Here is a 9,596-nt window from a genome sequence, read left to right as displayed (position 1 = left end):
TTGGAGCATTTAGTCCATTGACATTTAAAGTAGCTATTGATAAATATGTATTTATTGCCATTTTGCTACTTGTTTTCTGAGTGTTTTAGTAGTTTTTCTCTGTTCCTTTCTTTTTCTCTTGTTCTCTTCCCTTGTGGTTTGATGGCTTTCTTTAGTGATATGTTGTAATTTCTTTTGTCTTACTTTTTTTGCTCATTTAGTATAGGTTTCTGATTTGTGGTTACCATGAGGATCCTATATAATATTCTATGTATATGACAGTCTATATTGAATTGACAGACTCTTTAGCTTGACCTCTTTCTAAGAGCTCTGCTTTTTCACTCCCCTCCTCCCACATTTTATGTTTTTAAAATCATATATAGTCTCTTGTTTAGTGTTTCTATCCATTACCCTCTTATCATTGAAGTAGATTATTTTAGCACATTTGTCTTTCAACATTCATATTATCTTCACAGGTAGCTGATCTTCTACCTTTACTATACTTTTACCATTACAAGTGATTTTATTGCCTTTTTTTCTTTTGATAATTGTTTTCTATCGCTATTTGTTGTCATCGCTTTCCCATTTAATAAGTCCCTTCAGCGTTTCTTGTAGAACTGGTTTCTTGGTGATAAACTCCTTTAATTTTTCTTGTCTGGAAAGCTCTTTATCTCTCCTTCCATTCTGAATGACAGCCTCTATGGCTAGAGTATTCATGGCCGTAGGTTTTTTCCCTTTAGCACTTTGAATACATCATGCCATCCTCTTCTCGCCTCTAGGGTTTCTGCTGAGAAGTCTGCTGATGACCTTATAGGCTTTCCTTTGTCTGTCACTTGTTGCCTTTCTCTTGCTGCTTTTAGGATTATCTCTTTATCTTTAATTTTGGACATTTTAATTACACTGTGTCTTGGTGTGGGCCTCTTTGGGCTTCTCTTGTTTGGAGCTCTCTGTGCATCCTGTACTTGGATGTCTGTTTCCATACTTAGGTTAGGAAAATTTTCATCTATTATTTCTTCAAATATTTTTTCTTCCCCTTTATCTCTCTCTTCTACTTCTGGAACACCTATAATCTGAATGTTAGTGTGCTTGATATGGTCCCAGAGTTCCCTTAGACTAATCTCATTCTGTCTAATTCTTTTTTCTTCTTCCTGTTCACCGTGGATGATTTCCTCTAGTTTTTCTTCTAGCTTGCTGATCCGTTCTTCTGCATCCTCTACTCTGCTATTGAGTCCCTCTAGTGAAATTTTCATTTCCAGCATTGTATTCTTCATTTCTGATTGGTTCTTTTTTATATTTTCCAGTTCTTTGATGATGAGCTCACTGTATTCATCCAGTTTTCTCCCAATATCTGTGAGCATCCTTATGAGATTGTATTTGAACTTTTTGTCAAGTAGGGCACTTGTTTCTGTTTCATTTAGTCCTTTTTCTGGGGTTTTGTCCTGTTCCCTTGCTTAGAATGTATTCCTTTGTCTCTTCATTATGCCTCTTTCTCTGTGCTTATTTCTATGTATTAGGTGAGTCAGCTATATCTTCTGATCTTGGAGAAGTGGCCTTATGTAACAGATACTTTATGAGGCCCAGCAGTGTGCTTCCCTCTTGACACCAGTCTAAATGATCCAGGAGTGACCCCTTTGAGGGCTACTTGTGTCTTTCTGCTGTGGCAGGGTTGCTGTTAATACAGGTACCCAGGGAGTCTAGTCTTTCCTTCACTGGCCAGCTGTTTGTAATTCCAGCTGGGGGAGCCTCAGCACCATTGGCTACAAAGTATATCAGTACACTCCTATTGCAGTTTTCCTCTTAATTGGGTTGGTACCCAGTGTATCTGGTTGCTAGGTTCAGGGGTTTACAGTTGCTATATGCCTCAGGCCTACAAGGCTGTTGTCAGTTCTCTCAGGAGTGCAGCTGAGTAGGGCTGGACCTAGGCATGGGAGCACTTCATTGTTTCAGGCTTTGGAAGGTGGGACTGATCCTTTTTATGGCTGTTTGTGAAGCACAGGTCTTCTTCGGCTGATAAGCCTCTCCCCCACAGGATCACACACACTGTCAACACAGTCCTGGTCTGTGCACACTTCCCAACCCACTGGAGAGTACCCCAATGCCCCCCTGCAGAGGTCCCCACCCCCACCAATGTCCAGCACAGTTCACCTGGCCTTCACACAGGCCCTGCCCCACAGAGGTGGACACACTCACCTGACTGTGGAGGATAAAGGCACCCAGTCAATGCAGGCTGACAAATAGCCTGAGGGCTTGCTGTTGGGTGGGGCCATTCTCTAGGGTGGGCTGCCTGCCCGATGAACTGGATTTAATCCATGCTCTAGTGGGTGTAGCAGACCCCTGGGCTAACAGGCCATGGGAAGAACCTCAATGGCATCCACTGGGGTCTGTGTCAGCACACCCGGACCAGGTCAGAACAATGGGCCCCATCAATGTCTCAATCTACAGAGAGGTCCTTCCTCTCACCAAGTTGCCCCCAGAGCCCACCAGGTGAGTCTTGATTCACCAAAGTACTGTCAACCTTCTCTCTGGTGATTTTAGGTTCCTGAAATAATGAGTTTGTGCGTGGGCCCTTTAAGACCTGGGTCTTTTGGGCTTTCTTCTGAAAGCTTTTCTGGGGGTATCCTTGCTGCAGTTAATAGCCAGTGAAGCCAGTGTCAATGAAAATAATCCATAACCAATCTGTAATTGAAAATTTGGGTGAGTTTATTCTGAGCTGAAATCTGAGGACCATGGCCCAGGGCTTTTCTTCCCAAAGGAAGAAAGGGCACCAAAGAAGTGAGGTATACAGCATGGTTATATACTCCCACCCAGGATGCTTTACATATGATTGAAATGTCCCTCCCACAATAGTCACAAGATTGCCCTGTCAGCACAGAGCTTGATGGACACAGCAGGTAGTGGGTCTGCTATCTCAGAGGGAATAGCAGGAGGCAAGTCTATTGTCTCGAGCTGGGTGGTCAGAGGTGAGTGCAGCAATCAGTTCCTAGCCTAAAGAAAGATGCTTAATCCTTAAGGGAATACCAATGTTGGGAGGGGGAGGGAAGTTTCACCTTTATCTCAAGGGCCTTTGTTCTTGCCATAGGGAATCTCTAAAGCAGATATACAATGCATGCTCAATGGCCTTGGTCAGGCCTTTTTGGAAAGACAAGGTCAGGCCGAATTATGTTTACACAAAATGGCTTCCTCATATACTCCAATATATCCTATTACTTGCCATTTTCATTTGTCACCAGACAGTAAGACCCTCATCTCAGTTGGGCTGAGTCTGAGGTATGCTTACAGCAGTATCAGCCCCCGCTCTGGACCTCACTTCTCAGGGAGGGCTGTTTACCTTAGGGTGACTCCTGTCTGGCCAGCTGAGAAGCTCCACTGCTCCCAAATGTGGGTTTTTCCTCTCCAGAAGGAATTTTTGCCTCTTCTGCCTTAGTCAGGACTGTCTCTCTTTATGGGAGTTCTTTTAATCCAGTTTTCAGTTTTCAATCCAGGGTAATTTTTCCAAACATAGTTGTAACCTGTTTGTGTTTATGGGAGGAGATGAGTTCAGAGTCTTCCTATGCTTTTTGCCATCTTGATGAAATCTCCCATGCCTCATAAATTTAGCCCTGCCATCAACAGATTGCTGCTCTTCACTTCCCATGGGTCCTGTTCCCATGCATTTCTCTGAATAAAAGAGCACTGCCACCAGACTTTGAGAGTCCAAGAAGTATTTCTTTTCACTCCTTGGCTCATCAAGCCTGCATCAATGAGGCTAAAGGCTTGGAAGTATCTCCTAACATATTTATAGTGGGGACAAAACCAAGTTTAAAATCAGTGCAATTAAATGGTCAAAGAAGATCAATCTTTGGAAGAATTATTAGTCAGGTACATGTGTTCTGCTTTCAGTATTGGTGAACTTACCACACCTTAAGCACTTCCCTATTCAAGGTTTGCATATTCCTTTTCTTTCTCATAATGTACCTAAGTGTATTAAGGGAAATTTTCTTATTGATCTGTTGTTCTTCATGTTATAACTTGCACACACCACAAGTGAATACGGAAAATTATTTTTGAAGGATGGGAAGAGGCGTGTAGGAGACCTTCCCATACGTCAACACAGGTCCCAGTTATATGGCACTGGTGCAGCACAAGCCATATTACTCAGCACGTAAAATTTTGTCTAGCATAAAGGGATATAATTATAATGAAGCACAGTTTTAAAAAAATTTCAAAGATCATGACAAGCCACATAATAGTGGCTTGGGGATTGGCACTGAATCACACAGCTAGAAGGCATAATTCAGCACATCTTAAGTTCCAAAACTTTGGTATTCACCAAGTCAGATTAGCCAAGCAGCACATTTTATCAGATTCCAAAGTTGTAACTAGAAAAGATTTATATTGATCTTATATTTTTCACTAATGCCACTTTATTGCAGATTTAGTGTGCTCTTATAGAGATAATGCAGTATATTTTACACAATAAGGAATGGAAACGTATATAAATGCTCATGGCCTTATTAGCAGTGCTGGATGAAAGAAGTATGCGTATTTGTCCTTTTTAAATGATTTTAAAATAATATGTGTATATATGTCTGTGATGCTGACACACTCCAAAGACTACTGAGCCTGACAATTTTTAGAGCCATTCAAGATTCTTCCTTCATTGTTCACCTTCTTCCATTCTCTCCCACCTTTGAATGAGAAGACAATGTTCTCAATGTGACTAACCCATTTTGCTCATTTGAGGCTATTTGCAAGATCTTGTAGAATACTTAGTCTGCACTGGGTGTTTGCATTTGCATGGGAGGATATCCTTGGGCTTCAGATCTATTCCCCAACTCCTGGTACAGCTCTGAAGTTTCTGCTTCCATCAGGTAAATGACTTGTTGCTCATTTTCCCTGTGTCTTTCAAGTCATTCTTTGGGTAGGGGCGGTGGGAGAAGGAGTACATAAATGATCAACTCAGTTGTGTTTCGGAAGAGCTTGAAGGATTTGTAAAATCACAGTACTGTGATGTTGGGGTGAAGAGGTTGGCCAAACTGAACTAACTACTGTGCAATATCCCTTCCTTTGTGTATAACTTTTTGTATCTTAAGGCATTATAGTTTGACATTCTCCTTGTTTGGTTACTATTAATGAATGTTTGTTTTTACTTTCTGCAAATATTTTGTTAATACTGTGAATAGATTTTTGGATAGAGTAATTTTGTGAGGTAGATTTAATCTGTCAAGTTAATCTTGAATTTCTCATCTGATTTTTGCAAAATTTCTGCTTATTTAGAGAGATCCAGAGGTTTTAGTTTTTAAGGCTGTAAGTGGTTAAACATTTTCTTATAACATTAAGTTCTTGACTAGGATTGATTTTTATATGGATGAGCTAAACATCCAATCTCATCATCTCCTATATGGATAATCCTTTTATCCAGCTCCATTTACTGTATAGACCATTTTTGCTTCACCGTCCTGACATGCCCCCTCTGTCATACACCACAGTTCTATACAATCATGGGTCTTTTCCTCAGTTTTCTATTCTGTTCCACTGACGTATTTACCCATCCTTGTGCCAGTTCCTCATTCTCTCAATAACTCTAGCGTTATGAGTTTGAATACCTGGTACCTCAGGTCTTTTCAAAAGTATCTTGCTTATTCTTTATAATTTTCATTTTCTAAATACATTTTAAATCAGTGTCGAATTCTACAAAATCTCCTAGTGAGATTTTGATTGGGAAGGCACTGAGCGAATAGAGTAATTTGAGGAGAATTGACATTTTTATAACACCAAATTGTGCAATCCAGGAACATAGTTTTTCTACCAATTTATTTAGAACTTGCATAATGTTTCTCCATAAAATTTTAATTATTTTCTGATGTGGGGTTGGTGAGTGGATGAGTCGAAAGAAAGATTTCTTGGACTCTCAAGGTCTGGCAGTAGTGCTCTTTTATTTAGAGAATAGTGTGGAATAGCATGGGGACAGGGCCCATGGGCAGTCAGAGCTGCTGCATGGGGACAGGACCCACAGGCAGGAGGAGCTGCTGCTGCCACTGCTGCTGCTGCAAACATGGGTGGAGAGTATGGCTAAATTTACGGCATAGGTATGTGAGTTATCTCTTTACAAGACAAAGGAAAGAATATGTAAAAAGGACTGTTAAAATGTTACCAGTGCTGGTAGGGTCTGGTTAATGGGTGGTCCTATGACTTTTAGATAATCAAACCGGATTAAGTAAATGGCAAAAGCGACCACTTAAATATTATCTTTAGCTAAAGACAAGGAGGATGTTGGGGGGGGGGGGTGAGGCTCAGTTACATGAGATTGTCAGACAGTAAACAACTTAAGTCCTTGCCTTCCCCATTAAGAGTTTCCAGAGATAAGGTCATCCTCCCTTCCTCCTGGTGCAGAGAGCAAGACACCCCCCACAGCTGGAGACTTCCTTCACAAATGCAAACGTCTCTCGTCAAAGGGCAAGCAAATTCCACTCCTGAGAGCCCCCTTCTCATTTGCAGTTTTTAAAAGTAATCAGCCTAAAATAATCCTCATCATTTTCCTTTTAAGAGTAAGTTCATCTAGCTTTTATAAAATTTTCTGTCATTATGGAAGTTCTCTTTTAATTCTAATTTTTATTGTTTGTGTCCTATCTAAATGATATTACTTCTTCATCTATTCAAAGGCTTATGTATTTTTGTTATAATTCAGTCTGATAATGCAGTGAATTATATGTATAGATTTTCCAGAATTAAACCTACCAGCCAAACATGGGACTAACCCAGCGTAAATATAATGTACAATTTTCTAATACATTTTTTAAATCGCTATCAATAATATTTTAATATGTTTTAGGATTTTTGCATCTATCTATGTTAAATGATAGGCCTGAATACATTGGTTTTTATTATATATATACTGTTTAATCAGAATTTTGCTGTCCTCTTAGGATGAGTTGCAGTATGGTCCAGATTTTTTAAACTCTGGGAGAGTTTGTAATAACCACATATGATTTCTTTCCATGAACGTTTGGAAGCACCTCTCTTTAAAACGATCTGAAGAGGAAAGGAGTTGGGGAAGCAGAGAAACCGAAAACGCAATCCTTAAATTAAAATGTGTTAAATCAAAATATTTGATGTATTCTTGATGGATGATGTAATAAAGTTGTAAGAATAATATTCAAATTGCAGTATAGTGCATATACTCTATTTCTATAAATTTCACATCCAATTCACTTTACATGGATGAAATATTTATCTGTCCTGTTCATGTACATTTAAAGACGTAAAATTTGAGTGAATCTCTAATCAACCTTGTGATTTCTCATTCCCCTTGTTCCCTATCACTTTCTTTACCTTTTGTCCTTAGACTCCATGCAATGCTATTGTTTACCAGACCCTGAGGCATTTGAGAGAATTCTCCACCTTAGAGTGATGTTTCTTTTTATCAAATAAGTATGTTCATAGTAGTTTACCAGGAGGTTTTAGGTATTCACTAGGAAATGCTTTAATAATTTTTTTACTTGTCTTAAACTGTGTTAGAGAAATATAACTACAGCATTAAACCCATCATTTCAAAGATACTAGTGCTAAAGGTAAAGGAAATGTGGGAATGCCTGCTAATTATTTTTTCTCAGACTGAATAAACTATAGATACAGACCTTACTTGATATGTAACATAGCAAACATCAGAAACTTCAAAATCAGCACACAAGTGCTAAAGTTTCAGACACATGGTTCTAGAGGAATTAAAAAAGCTATTTATGTGCATTAGAGTGAACATGTTGGGGACTTCTGCAAGTTAGCTAAATTATTTTCTATCATTATAAAAAATCACTAAACAATATTTAAAACTCTTTAAAGCACAGTAGAATGAGAATATAATTTAAAAAGATCAAATGGATATTAGAATGAGAATACCATTTAAACATGTGCAACTACATGTAGAAAAGCAAATCAAATTCTATTAAATTAGTTAATTACGGTTTTATCTGGAGATTGGGACTGAAGTTGTGGGAACAAGAAGTAGAAGGCTATGACTTTTTATTATAATTCATTATAAAATTTGATATGTTTTAACTAGTTCTGTGTATGCTAAACGAAAAACATTTTTGAAAAAAAATCAGAATTCCCACTCTAGGCCAAACTTTTCCAATAATGCATTGTTGACAGAACCATAAAGGAACTGCATACACCTTGTAATGATAACTAGTACATGACGCAAAAAATAAAATTGCTACCATAACTTTTAGTTTGCAATGGTTTCTAAATTGGATCTAGATTCAATGATGGGAATGGATCCTGTTTTAAATCACTGCATATCGGGGCTCGCCCAGTGGCATAGCAGTTAGCTTTGCACATTCCACTTTCACCGCCCAGGGTCGGTTCGGATCCTAGGTGCGGACCTATGCACTGATCGTCAAGCCATGCTGTGGCGGGCATCCCACATATCAAGTGGAGGAAGATGGGCACAGATATTAGCTCAGGGTCAGTCTTCCTCAGCAAAAAGAGGAGGATTGGTGGCAGACATTGGCTCAGGACTAATCTTTCTCACAAAAAATAATAAAGTAAAAAAAATAAAAGGGTAAATCACTGCATCTAAAAAAAATTGGATTTATCTTACACATAATGGCTTTGCATATTAAAAGTTTAACAGATATCATTTCCATAAACCCAATGACTCTTCTGATGATTTTCCCCTCAGTTATTTTTCATAATGGCCTGGATGGACAAACAAAATTTAACATTGCTAAAGGAATTCATTCTCATGGGAGTCACAAACCATCCTGAGCTGCAGGTTCTATTAATGGGGCTCTTCCTCATCATCTACATTTCAGTGGTGGGCAACTTGGACATGGTCATTCTCACCAAGATGGACTGCAGGCTATAAACATCCATGTACCTTTTTCTCAGACATCTGGCTTGCATCGATCTTGGTTATTCAACAGCTGTGGGACCCAAAATGTTGGTAAATTTTGTAGCGAATAAAAATACAATCCCCTATAATTGGTGTGCTACATAGCTATCTTTCTTCATTTTGTTCATCATTAGTGGATTTTTCATTCTGTCGGCAATGGCCTATGATTGCTATGTGGCCATCTGTAACCTCCTCCTCTGCACAGTCATCATGTCACAAAGGGTATGTTGCATGCTGAGACAGTCCCCAATCTGTATAGTGCCGTTCTCTCTCTGATAACCACCGTAAGGATTTTTATTTCATCCTCTGTGGCTATAATGTAATTAGTCATTTCTACTGTGACAGTCTTCCCTTGTTAACTTTGCTGTGCTCAAGCATATGTCAAATTGGGTTGATAATACTAATGTTTTCAGCATTTAATTTGATTTCATCTCTTCTGATAGTTCTTGCGTTCTAAATACAGATCCTTATGGCCATCCTTAAGATGAACTCTGCGGAGGGCAGGCACAAGGCCTTCTCCACCTGTGGATCTCACCTGATAGTGGTAATTGTATTATATGTGACTCTATCCTTTACATATTTGCATCCCAAGACCAGTCATTCCTTTGATCTTGATAAAATCTCCTCTGTATTTTACACTTTTGCTATACCCATGCTGAATCCCATGATGCACAGCATGAGGAACAAAGAGGTAAAAGATGTCCTCCATAGGCTTTGGAAAAATCTGCTCAAACTCCCTATATAA

General features: G+C 39.0%; 1 pseudogene; it reads left to right on the top strand.

Moving 5' to 3' along the window:
• The first annotated feature begins 8,650 nt into the window (after positions 1 to 8,650).
• On the top strand, positions 8,651 to 9,596 carry LOC124229406 (olfactory receptor 8K3-like; annotated as a pseudogene).

The sequence above is a fragment of the Equus quagga genome, chromosome 17 (genome assembly GCF_021613505.1).
Source record: "Equus quagga isolate Etosha38 chromosome 17, UCLA_HA_Equagga_1.0, whole genome shotgun sequence".
Lineage (NCBI taxonomy): Eukaryota > Metazoa > Chordata > Mammalia > Perissodactyla > Equidae > Equus > Equus quagga.
Note: the sequence above shows the minus strand (reverse complement) of the source record. Positions and strands in the feature narration are given on the sequence as shown.